Source organism: Mastigoproctus giganteus, chromosome 8 (genome assembly GCF_048544385.1).
Source record: "Mastigoproctus giganteus isolate SK-2022 chromosome 8, ASM4854438v1, whole genome shotgun sequence".
NCBI lineage: Eukaryota > Metazoa > Arthropoda > Arachnida > Uropygi > Thelyphonidae > Mastigoproctus > Mastigoproctus giganteus.
The window spans coordinates 116,355,752-116,369,086 of record NC_143582.1 but is presented as its reverse complement, the minus strand read 5'-3'; the positions used below and the strand labels follow the sequence as shown (position 1 = coordinate 116,369,086).

The following is a 13,335-nucleotide window of genomic DNA, read 5'->3' as shown; positions in this document are numbered from 1 at the left end:
GGTGGCTAGGAGCAGGAACAGGTGCATGTACACCAATGCTAGGAGTATAGTTAATAAATTTGATGAGCTTAAAGTGCTAGTCAAGACATCAAAGGCATTGTTGGGATATCAGAGATGTGGTGTCACACAGTTATAAGCAGTGCAGAATTGGAATTTGGGAAGTACAGTGTGTACAGGAAGGATAGACAGGACAGGAAGGGGGGAGGGGTTATGCTGTTAGTTAAGAAACAGATAAAATCTAAGGTAGTGCATCCAGTTGAGGTTGGTGGACAATGCAGTGTTGAGTCTGTTTGGTGTGAAATAAGCACTGGGAAAGGAAAAATGAGAGTAGATGTGTGTGTGTGTTGTAGGCCTAATGAATCTGATGAGTATAATAAGAAATTCTGCAGAGAAATAGTGTGGGCCAGTAAATCAGATTTTAACTGGCTTATAATGGGGGATTTTAACTTTCCAGATATTGAGTGGAACTTGTGGGTTTCTCACTCGCACACTAGCAAGACTTTTGTGCATTTATTGGATGACTGTTTTCTACAGCAAAATGTTCGAGAGGCAACCAGAGGGAGTATTACTCTTGATCTAATTATCAGCAGTGATTATTCATGCATTAAGAATTTGCAAATAAAGGAACCACTGGGTGATAGTGATCACAATGTATTCATGTGGGAATTACTTAAAGTTGTAACTACCACCAAGGCTAAAGGGAAGGACTTTTGCTTTTGTAAAGGTGACTACAGAGGTCCCAGACAGTTTTTTAATTCTGTACAGTGGATTCAACTGATGATGTTGTTACCAACATTGAATTCTAAATGGGAAGCCTTCAGGGACTTAATTTTGGAGCTACTAGGCTTTTCATTCCAACTAAGAAATACTGTTCATAGTTTAGGTTTAAATGGATATCAGGTGAATTAATGAGGCTCTTGGCAGAGAAGAAGAATGTATGGGATGGATATAATGTATCAGGTGACACAGTAGCCTATGGCAGGTATAAACTAGTCCGTAATCAAGTCACAAAGGAGGTTAGCCAGGCGAAGGCAGATTAAGAGAATTCTTTGCAAATGATGCAAAGAAAAACATCAGAGTTCTTTACTTGTGCGAACTGTAGAAAGAAAGGGATGAATCGGATTGGATCACTTAACATAGATGGGTTGACTATTGATGATCATGCACAATTAGCTGATAAACTGAATGAGTATTTTGCATCTACATTCACAAGTGAGGAGTTATTCAATGAGGTGAGTGCCAGACGTTTATTAAATGTTAACAGGGAGCTAAGTGATTTTGTAATAACAGAGAGCAAAGTGGAGGAGAAATTGTTGAAGTTAAACATAAGGAAGGCACCTGGGGTGGATGGGATCTATGAGAGCTTTCTTCGACTCAAGGGAGATCCCCACGGACTGGAGGTGTGCAAGTATATCACCAATTCACAAAGGGAATTCAAAAGGTGACAAAAATAACCACAGACCTGGTTATTGGCAAAAATAATGGAATCACTGGTTAAAGAAGTATTGAAGAATCATTGAGACAAGACTGCAGTAATAGTTAAGACACATCATGGGTTTGTTAAAGGGAGGTCTCGTCTGACTAATTTCATTGGATACTATGATGTGGTCACAAAGGAACTGATTGCCAAAAATAATTTTGATATCATATACTTGGATTTCAGGAAAGCTTTTGATACTGTTGCACATGAAAGACTGCTATACAAATTGGAGAGGTATGGCATTAAGGGTAAGTTGCTACAATGGATAAAGGAATGGTTGAATGGGAGATGACAGAGAGTGGTAATGAATGGACACTGCTCTTCGTGGACAAATGTTATTAGTGGAGTTCCCCAGAGTTCGGTGTTGGGCCCATTATTGTTTTGTATATTTATCAATGATATTGATGAAGGTATATCAGGTTTAATGTCCAAGTTTGCAGATGATACAAAGGTTGGCAGGATTGTTAATGAAGTAAAGACAGTATGCTACTTAAACTGGATCTAAATAAGTTGGGAAAATGGGCTGAGAAGTGGCAAGTGAAATTTAACATTGACAAATGCAAAGTACTGCATATGGGTAGCAATAACCGAAGAGAAACGTATCAACTGGGTGGTACTACATTCAGGGAAGTGGAAAGTGACAAAGACCTGGAGGTAATTGTGCAGTCAAATATGAAGTTTGCTGAGTAGTTAAGACGGGTTGCCAGGACAGGTCATGGTGTTTTGTCAATGATATATAGGAATTTTGCAGCGGGGACAGGGAGGTGATTATCCCATTGTACAATGGTCGGGCCATACCTAGAGTACTGTGTACAGGTCTGGAGGCCTCCTTTTAGGAAGGATGTAGAGTTGCTAAAACGAGTACAAAGAAGGGCAACAAGATTAGTGAGGGGAACAAAGAGGTGCTCTTACCAAGAAAGGCTTAAGTTCTGCAAATTTCAGCACCTGGAGAGTAGGCACCTGCGAGGTGATCTGATTGAGGTGTATAAGGCCTTGAAAGGGTTGAGCATGCTGAATGCTGATGGGATTCTTCCTCTTGCTCACACTAAGAATCTGAGGGGGCACAGTTTCAAATTGAGGAAAGATAGTTGTAGAATAGATGTGCGGAAATTTTCCTTTAGCCTGCAAGTAGTTGATTGGTGGAGCAGGCTTCCTTCTTTTGTTGTGTAAGCTAATAGCCTAAATAAACTTAAGGCTGAGCTGGACAGGCATTTGGAACGAATGGAAGGGTGAAATGGGAGGAGTTTTTTTTTTTTTTTGATCAGATGAACCAATCTGATTCATCCCCTTCCTTCTAGCGTTTACATAAGTAAAGAACTCTTTGCTGTTTTTCTTTGAATCCCTTGCCAAAGATTTCTCGTAATCTGCCTTCCCCTGCCTTACATCCTTTGTAACTTGGTTATAGATCAACTTGTATCTATCGTAGGCTTCTGTGTCACGTGTTAATTTGTATGTATCCCATGCATTTTTCTTCTCTGCCATATGTCTCATTAGTTCATCTGACATCCATTTAGGCCTAAACCTTGTACAATATTTCTTAGTTGGTATGTAAAGACTAGTAGCTTCCATGATAAGTTGATTATTATTATTATTATTATATTCTTTGAATGCTTCCCATTTTGAATTTGCTGTTGGTAACATCATCAGATGGTCCCACTGTATAGAATTTAAATACTGTCTCAGACCATCGTAGTCACCTTTACGAAAGCAATAACCCTTCCCTTTACCCCTGATGGTAGTTACCTCTTTGAGTAAATCCCACTTCAGCACACTGTGATCACTGTCACCTAGTGGTTCCTTTATCTGCAGATTCTTAATGCATGAAGAATCACTACTGATGATCAAATCAAGAGTATCACTCCCTCTAGTTGCCTCTCGAACATGCTGATGTAGAAAACAATCATCCAGTAAATCCCCAAAAGCCTTACTATTGTGTGAGTGACCAGGCCACAAATTCCAATCAATATCTGGGAAATTAAAATCCCCCATTATAAGACTCTCTGATCTACTGGCCCACGCTATTTCCCTGTACAGTTTCTTATTATACTCATCAGAGTCATTAGGGCTATAGCACACTCCTACTCTCAATTTTGATCTCCCAATGCTTATGTCACACCAAACTGACTCGACACTGCACTGTCCAGCGATGTCGACTGGCTTCACTTCCTTGGATTTTATGTGTTTCTTTACTAATAGCATAACCCCCTCCTCCCCTCCTATCCTGTCTATCCTTTCTGTAGACGTTGTACTCCCCAAATTCCAGTTCTGCATTCCTTATATCTGTGTGACACCATGTCTCTGATATCCCAACAATATCTGCCTTTGATACTTTGAGCAATACCTCGAATTCATCAAATTTTTTTACCAAACTCCTAGCACTGATGTACACGTAAGTATACATGCACCTGTTTCTATTCTTAGCTACCCTAACACAACCCATGTGTTTACTTGTGCTGCAATGACTCCCAGCAGTCTCTGAAATATCCTGCATCTTGTGTTTCAGGTTTCTGCTCATTCCAGTAGAAGCAGTGCAAGAATCACTTTCACCTCTGCCAGTGGCTACTGTTAATCGATTAGTCTTTGTGTCCCCACAAGCTAGCAGTTTTCCGACCCACCTAACACTGCCTCGATAACATCAGCAAATATTCTTGCACTCTTTCTATTTAAGTGTATCCCAACCCTGTAGAAGCAGTCTCTCCTGTTAACAAGTACAGTCCAGGCCGAGAAAAATTCTACCCCTTGAGCCTTCCACAATCTTTCCAGGGCCGAATTGATCAACAAGGCTCTCATCATATTCTCCTTCCTCGTGTCTGGTCAGAATTGCAGACACTTTAGATTTCAACCCTAATTCACGGCTTTTTTTCAACAGTGACCTAAGTAATTCTGTTAAGTAATTCTGCCAATGTCCTACTCTTGATATCATTAGTGCCAACGTGTATAACTATATCACTTTTTGTGCCCTTAAAAGATGATATCCGATCTACAATGTCATCTACCTTTGCCCCTGGCAGACATACCCTGGTCCTGTTCCACCTATCCTTTTTACAAAGCATGTTCCCCATTTCTCTGACTATAGAGTCACCAATAACTACTAGTTCCTGTGGGACCAGCGCATTCTGCCTTGGAGGTTGCCACTGGTTGCGCGATGACCAAGTGCAAGCTCTGGCGTTGATGTGGGCAGCTGAGAGCTTGATGGGCCCTCAATTTAGTTCCTTCGAGGGCATCCGCCCTGTCCTTCAAGCTCTCATATAGGCCCATAACAACACTGAGTTGTTGCCTGATTTCGTTACACTCCTTGCATCGCGCACACACAAAGACATCTCTCATGGCAATATCATGTCCCATACCTGATTGCTCCACAAACATCATGCAAGCAGTGCATTTTAAGAGGCTGTGATTCAGAAGGCAGCTGCCCCCCTCAGTTCTTCTCTGAGCCACAGCACTTCCATTAGCTTGAGCCTTTTGCTTTGCTGCTCTGGTCTGAGTCATGATTTCGATTTAATTTTTTAAAATTTCAATTTCACTACAAAATTGTAACCCTAAACTTGTATCCCAACACAGTTATAACGGTATATATATTTTTCAGTGTCAAGTATTAATTATCTACGAGTTCCCTTTATATAACTTCCGCATCAAGATATGTATTAATTCATTACTTTACGTTTCTAATCTAAATCGTTATATGTATTTAGTTAAAAGTTAATTTAATTGACAATGCAAATTTAATTTTCATTGCAAAGCTTGGTAGGATATTAAGCAAAAATTCAACATTGTGATGGATGAGTATAAGAGCTTGAAGAAGTTTTTGTTGAAGTCCTTGAAGGAATTGAAATGAAGAACCCATCAAACACTCAGCTCATTTTTGGAGCCTATGTTTGTGCATCAGATAATGCAGTGACATCTGCAAAGGCAGAAAGTGTTAGTATCACAGGAAGTAACTATTGTTGATGACACTCTTGTCAGGGAAACTGGATATATATTGTGCAAAAAAGAATAACAAAAAGGACCTTGGTATTCCTTCCAGCAAGAGAAAGTTAATGATATTATTGGGCAGTTATCTTCTTCACTTTTTTAAGGAAATAAAAGATGTTGTTCTATACAATAGTACAAATGATATTAAGAATAGACAATCTATAGATTTATTAACAAGTATTTGGCAGTGTTGAGAAACAGATGCGAGTTAGGATTTTTGGGAAAGTAATTTGATGCATACACTGTAGGGTTCTTGTAAACATTGTGTCACTTGGACATAAGGATGTAAAATTTGAATGCAGTGAGTACATTTTGTACACATTTTTGTACACAAAAATGTGTACAAAAAATGTGTACAAGAAGGGAGACAAGAGAGGACGGGGAAGATATGCTCTTGGTTAAGAAGCATGCCGAATATAATGCAGTGCTCCCATTTGATGCAAATGGCCACTGTAAAGGTGAGTCAGTTTTGAGTGACATAAGCCTAGGGAAAACAGAAATAGGAGCAGGAGTATGTTATTGGTCAAATTACCTTATAAGAATAATGAAAAATTTGCACAGATAAATAAAATGGACCAGAAAATCAGCATGTTTTATAATTGAGGATTTTAACTTTCCAGATATTGACTGTGAATTATGAATTGGTGACTCATGTAAGTAGAGGAAGTTTCTAGATTTATTGGATGACTGTTTTCTATACCACAAGAGAAAGCAATACCTTGGATCAGATTATCAGCAGTGACTCTTCGTGCATCTTAATGCACAAAGAATCTTTAAATAGAGAAACCACTAGATGTCAGTGATCACAACCCCAGGGGCTCACATCTGGTGAGTATGGGCTTGGCACACCCAGGGTCCTGAGCTGGATATCATCATTCTTCTCTTTCTTAGTGATTCCCTTCTACTTCTGACTCTTGTTCTCTTACTCTCTCTTTCTCAGGGTAATTCAGAAAATTTTTTTTTGGCTGGTGTAGCATAAGCCTCAGCCTTCCTTGCGCTATATAGCTAATAATAATAATCTATTGATATGGGTTTACTTAAAGATATAACTGCTATTAAGAGCAAAGGGAAGGAATTCAACTTTTGGAAAGGCGACTGCAATGGTTATAGATAGTTTTCAACAATTTCAGCTGATGTTAACAGTTACAAATTCTAAATAATAAACATTCAGGGAAGTAATCAAATAGCTACTAAGCTTTTTATACTAATGAAGATATTGTTCAAGGTTTAGACTAAATGGTTTGATTTGAACTGAGAGACTAGTGGTAGAGAATAATAATTCTTGGGATGATTGTAAATTATCAAGGAAAACAGAAACCAACAGTAAGAATAAAGTAGTGGGCAAAAATGTCATTAAGGTGATGAGAAGCCTTTGGCTACGAATAGTAGAGGCAAATAAGGCAAAAAAGCTAACCAAGTCATGCCAGTTGTATATACTTAATTTTTCTACACAAAATTAAACTTTGCATTGTCATAGTTTTGCACCCCGGGAATGGGGCTATAGGTGTGAAGACAGACTTCTGGAGCTCCTGTAAATGGATGTTTTCTTAGAAATGTTATTGTATTTTTGATTAATTAATATATTAATTTGTGTTTTACAAATAGATTAAATAGCCTTAGTAGCATTTGTTAGCTTATGTTTTAAATTTAGCTAGTGATTTTGTAAGTTACAACTCACTACTCATAATGCTATTGTATTGGTGTTTTGGCAGGAATATCATAGCACATAACCAGTAGCTCAGCGGTATAGTAGGATTTTAATTATAATAAACAAGTATTTTGAAAGTTTCGGCATATATCTTTTGTATTTATCTAAGGATATAACTAATTCAACATTGTGATCATTACGGTATATCGTAACTTAGTAGCATATATCTCGAACTTGATGGCTGAGGTATAACGTAAAACTATAAAGTGGAACACATATCACTGCATAAGCTTAGTATAGTATTGTATAGTCAGTCAAGTATAGTATAGTATACTCAGTTAAATTTATTAACCTGATTAATTTTCATTGTTAATTAATTACATAGTATTTAAATGGAAAACGTACCCCAGACTAGAGCAGCAAAGCAACACGTACAAATTAGAGGGAGTGCTGTGACTTGGAGGAGAAACCAAGTGGGCAATTCTCCAATGCAACGCAGCCGAAAAAAAATGTGCAACGTGTGAAAGGTTTTCAGATCTTTCTGGAATAGGACATGATCTAGACAAGCAAGATGTCTTTGTGTCTGCTAGGTGCAGAGAGCATCAAGAAATTAGGCACCAGCTCACCGTTCTGATGGGTGTCTAAGAGAGTTTGAAGAGTAGGGTAGACACCCTCGAATGAATTAAAATGGGGGGCATCAAACTCTCAGCTGCCCAACTCAATGCAAGAGCTCACTCTTGTGCATCACGCAACAGAACCAACCTTCAGGGCAGAATGCGCTGGTCCCACAGAGCTAGTTATTGTCAGTGACTCAACTGTCAGAGAGATGGGAAATATTGTGCAAAAATATATTTGGATAGGTGGAATAGCATCAGGTATGTGTGCCAGGGGCAAAAGTTGATGATTTTGTAGAGCAGGTATTATCTTTTAATGGCACAAAAAGTGATATTGTTGTACGCGTTGGCAATAATGATATTATGAGGGAGAGATCTGCGGACTTACTTAACAAGTACAGGTCAATATAGAAAAAAAGTTGCAAGTTAGGGTTAAATTTGAAGGTGTCTGCAATTCTGCCCAGACACGATAGGAGAGAGTATATGATGAGAGCCTTGTCAATGAATTTGGCCCTGGAGAGATTGTGCAAGGCTCATGGGGTAGAAATTTTCTCAGCATTGTCTGTACTTGTTAACAAGAGAGATTGTTTGTACAAGGCTGGCATACACATAAATAGAAAGGGTTCTAGAACATTTGCTAATGTTATCGAGGCAGTGATAGTTGGGTCAAAAAACTGCTAGCTTGGGAGGGTTCACAGTCGAATAGATTAACAATAGCCACAGCCTAAGGTGAAAGTGATTCTTGCACTCCTTCTATCGAAATGACCAGAAACCTCAAAAGCACGGTGCTGGAAATTTCAAGGACTGCTGGGAGCCATCATGGAACAAGTAAATACATAGGTTGTGTTGGGGTAACTAAGAGTAGTAGTAGTAGTGGCATGTGATGCAAGAAAGCAAATGTATGAGCTTATGCAGCATCAGCCAAAAAAAAAAAAAATCACACCATTCCCTCCAAATGCCTGTCCAGTTCCTCCTTAAATTTATTCACCCTATCAACTTCCACAACGACAGATGGAAGTTTGTTCCAGCAATTAACCACCCGCTGGCTAAAGGCAAATTTCCGCACATCTATTCTACATCTGTCCTTTCTTAATTTGAATTTATGCCCCCTTAGGTTCGTAATCTGAACAAGTGGAAGGATCCCATCAGAATTCAGCGTGCTGAACCCATTCAAGGCCTTATACACCTCAATCAGATCACCATGCAGGTGCCTAGTCTCCAGCCACTGCAATTTACAGAACTTAAACCTCTCTTGATAAGAGGATCCCTTTATTCCCCTCACCAATCTTGTTGCCCTTCTCTGTACACGATCAAGTAAATCTACATCCTTCCTAAAATTACTTCTACCCATATGCAGTACTTTGCATTTGTCAAGGTTAAACTTCAAGGTTAAAGAGTAAGAACAGGTGTATGTATACTTGCATGTACACCAATGCTAGGAGTATAGTTAATAAATTTGATGAATTTGAGGTGCTGGTGAAGACATCAAAGATGAATATTGTTGGAATATCAGAGACATGTCACACAGAGGTAAGAAATGCAGAATTGGAATTTGGGGAGTACAATGTATACAGAAAGGACAGACAGGATAAAAAGGTAGGAGGGGTGATGCTGTTAGTTAAGAAACACAAAATCTAAGGAAGTGCATCCAGTTGACATGGGTGGACAGTGCAGTGTTGAGTCAGTTTGGTGTGATATAAGCACTAGGAAAACCAAGTTGAGAGTAGGTGTGTTATAGGCCTAATGATGCTGATATGTACAATGAACAACTGTCAGAGAAATAAAGTAGGCCAGTAAATCAGATTGTCTTATAATGGGGTATTTTAACTTTACAGATATAGACTGGAACTTTGGAGTTGGTCACTCACACACTAGCAAGGCTTTTGTGGATTTATTGGATGATTGTTTTCTACAGCAGCATGTTCGATAGGCAACCTAAGGGAGTAATACTCTTAATTTGATTATCAGCAGTGATTATTCATGCATTAAGAATCTGCAAATAAAGGAACCACTAGGTGGCAGTGATCACAGTGTACTGATGTGGGATTTATTCAAAGATGTAACTATCATCAGGGGTAAAGGGAAAGGTTTTTGCTTTCGTAAAGGTGACTACAGTGCAGCAGAGATTTTTTAAATTCTATACAGTGCCGCCAACTGATGATGTTACCAAAAGCAAATTCTAAATAGGAATCATTCAAGGAATTAATCTTGGCAGCTACTAGCTTTTCATACCAAATAAGAAATACTGTTCAAGGTTTAGGCCTAAATGGATGTCAGATGAACTATTAAAACTTGTAGCAGAGAAGAAGAATGCATGGAATGCATATAAATTATAAGGAGACATAGATGCCTATTGTAGCTTGTATATAGCCTGTAATGAAGTCACAATGGAGATTAGGAAACCAAAGGCAGATTGCAAAAAATCTTTGGCAAAGGATGCAAAGAACAGTAAAGACTTCTTTACTTTATGTAAACTCTAGAAGGAAGGTTATGAATCAGATTGGTCCATATGATAGTTTGATTGTTGATGATGATTCTGCTCTGTTAGCTGACAAACTGAATGAGTATTTTGCATCTGTATTCACACATGAGGAATTCTGTAGGTGAGTGAAGGCCAGAAACTTATCAAACTCTAACAGTGGGATAAATGATTTTGTAAAAACTGAGAGCAAAGTGGAGGAGATATTGCTGAATTTAAACATAAGGAAGGCACCTTTGGTGGAAGGGATCTATCCAGTTACATTAATGGAGGCAGCAATGAAACTAAACAGGATCTTAGCCATGATTATGAGGGCATTCTTGGACTCGGGAGGTTCCACGGACTGGAGATGTGCAAACATATCCCCAATTCACAGAAGGAGATTGCAAGGTGATACAAGTATTAAAGAAAAGACCTGTTAGTTTAACTTATGTTCCGGGGAAAATAATGGAGTCACTGGTTAAAGAAGCACTGCAGGATCATCTAGACAAGATTGCAATTATATTTAAGCCACTGCATTTATTTGTTAAGGGAAAGTCATGTCTGACCAATTTGATTGGATACTATGATGTGTTCCCAAAGCAACTGGATGGAAAAAATAATTTTGATACCATAAACTTGGATTTTAGGAAAGCTTTTGATATTGTTGCACATGGAAGACTACTGTACAAGTTGGAACAGTATGGCATTAAGGACATGTTGCTACAATGGATAAAAGGATGGTTGAGTGGGAGAAGGCAGACTAATGTTATTAGTGGAGTCCCACATGGTTCAATGTTGGGTCTATTGTTGCTTTCTGTGAGCTGGATGTCATCATTCTTCTCTTCCTTGGTGATTCATATGGCAGAGAAGAAAAATGCATGGGATACATACAAATTAACACGTGACACACAAGCCTACAATAGATACAAGTTGATCTATAACCAAGTTACAAAGGATGTTAGGCAGGCGAAGGTAGATTACGAGAAATCTTTGGCAAGGGATGCAAAGAAAAACAGCAAAAGTTCTTTACTTATGTAAACTCCTGAAGGAATGGGATGAATCAGATTGGTTCACTTGATATTCATAGTTCAACTGTTGATGATCCTGCTCAGGTAGCTAACAAACTAAATGAATATTTAGAATCAACATTCACACATGAGGAGTTATTCAGGGAGGGGAATGCGAGAGGTGAATTAAACTCTGGCAGTGAGCTGGATGATTTTGTAATAACTGAGAGGAAAGGAGAAGAGAAATTGTTGAAGATAAACATAAAAAAGACACCAGGGGTGGATGGGATCTATCCAGTTATATTAAAGGAGGCAGTAATGAAACTAAACAGGACCTTAGCCATAATTATGAGAGCTTCTTTGGACTCAGGGACTGGAGATCTGCAAATGTAACCCCAATTCACAAACGAGGATCAAAGGGCAACACAAGTAATTATAGACCTGTTAGTTTATCTTCTGTTCCAACAAAAATTAATGGAGGCACTGGTTAAAGAAGCACTGAAGGATCATCTAGACAAGACTTCAGTTATAGCTCGGACACAGCATGGTTTTGTTAAGGGAAAGTCTTGCCTGACCAATTTGATTGGACACTATGATGTAGTCACAAAAGAATTGGATGCAGGGAATAACATTGATATTATATATTTGGATTTTAGAAAGGCTTTTGATACTGTTGCACATGGAAGACTGCTGCACAAGTTGGAGCAGTGTGGCATTGGAGGCAAATTGCTGCTATGGATAAAGGGATGGTTGAGGGGGAGAAGACAGAGAGTGGTAATCAATGGACACTGCTCATCATGGACTAATGTTATTAGTGGTGTCCCTCAGGGTTCAGTGTTGGGTCCATTATTGTTTTCTGTATTTATAAATGATATTGATGACGGTATATCAAGCTTAATGTCCAAATTTACATACAATACAAAGGTTGGCAGGGTTGTTAAGGATGCTACTGACGCTATGCTGCTGCAACAGGATCTGGAAAGGTTGAGCAGATGGGCTGAGAGGTGGCAAATGAAGTTTAACATTGACAAATGTAAAGTACTACATATGGGAAACAGCAACCCCAGAGCAACGTATCAACTCTGTGGTACTACACTGGCAGTGGTAGAGAATGAAAAGGACCTGGGGGTAATTGTGCAGGCAGATATGAAGTTCTCTGAGCAGTACAGAAGGGCTGCAAGAGTAGCTCATGGTGTCTTGTCAATGATATACAGGAATTTTTCTAGCAGGGATAAGGAGGTGATTATTCCCTTGTATAAGACAATGGTCAGGCCACACCTTGAGTACTGTGTACAGTACTCAAGGTGCATAAAGATTGATGTGTATAAAGCCTTGAATGGTTTGGCCACACCTTGAGTACTGTATATAGTACTCAAGGTGTGGCCTGAATTGAAGCCTCCAGTACTCTGGAGGCCTCAATTCAAGAAGGATGTAGAGCTGCTGGAACGAGTACAGAGGAGGGCAACAAGATTAGTGAATGGAACAAAGGGTTGCTCTTATGAAGAAAGGCTTAAGTTTTGCAAATTAAAGTGTCCGGAGACTAGGCACCGGCGAAGTGATCTGATTGAGGTGTATAAAGCCTTGAATGGTTTGAGCATGCTCAATGCCAATGAGATTCTTCCTCTTGCTCAGAATAATCACCTGATAGGGCATAAATTCAGATTGAGGAAAGACAGATGTAGGATAGATGTGCCGAAATTTGCCTTTAGCCAGCGGGTACTTGGTTGCTGGAACAGACTTCCATCCCTTGTTGTGGAAGTTGATAGCCTAAATAAATTTAAGGCTCAGCTGGACAGGTATTTCAAACGAAAGGAGGGGTGAAATGGAAGTGTTTTTTTTTTTTTTTTTTTGGCTGATGCTGCATAAGCTTGCTTTCTTGCATCATATGCCTCTGCTAATGCTAATATGATGAGAGCTTCTACATGCAAATTGAATGGGCAAACAAGCATGAACGTCATATTATGGGTGACCTTAATCGGTCCCAGATTTATTGGAATAAGTGGGAGGGAAACTCGTGATGGGGAAAAACGTTTTTAAATAAACTAGATGATTATTATTTGTACCAGCATGTTAGAGAAAGTACTAGGGATGAGAATATTCTTAACCTCACATTACTAATGATTCATATCACATCACAGGGCCTAAAGTACAGG

At 39.0% G+C, this 13,335-nt stretch overlaps 1 protein-coding gene across 3 annotated transcripts in view; it reads left to right on the top strand.

The window, feature by feature from the left end:
- Positions 1 to 13,335, top strand: part of LOC150081781 (opioid-binding protein/cell adhesion molecule homolog) — a 718,769-nt gene that overhangs the window by 607,085 nt on the left and 98,349 nt on the right. The gene's annotated exons all lie outside the window — the stretch shown is intronic.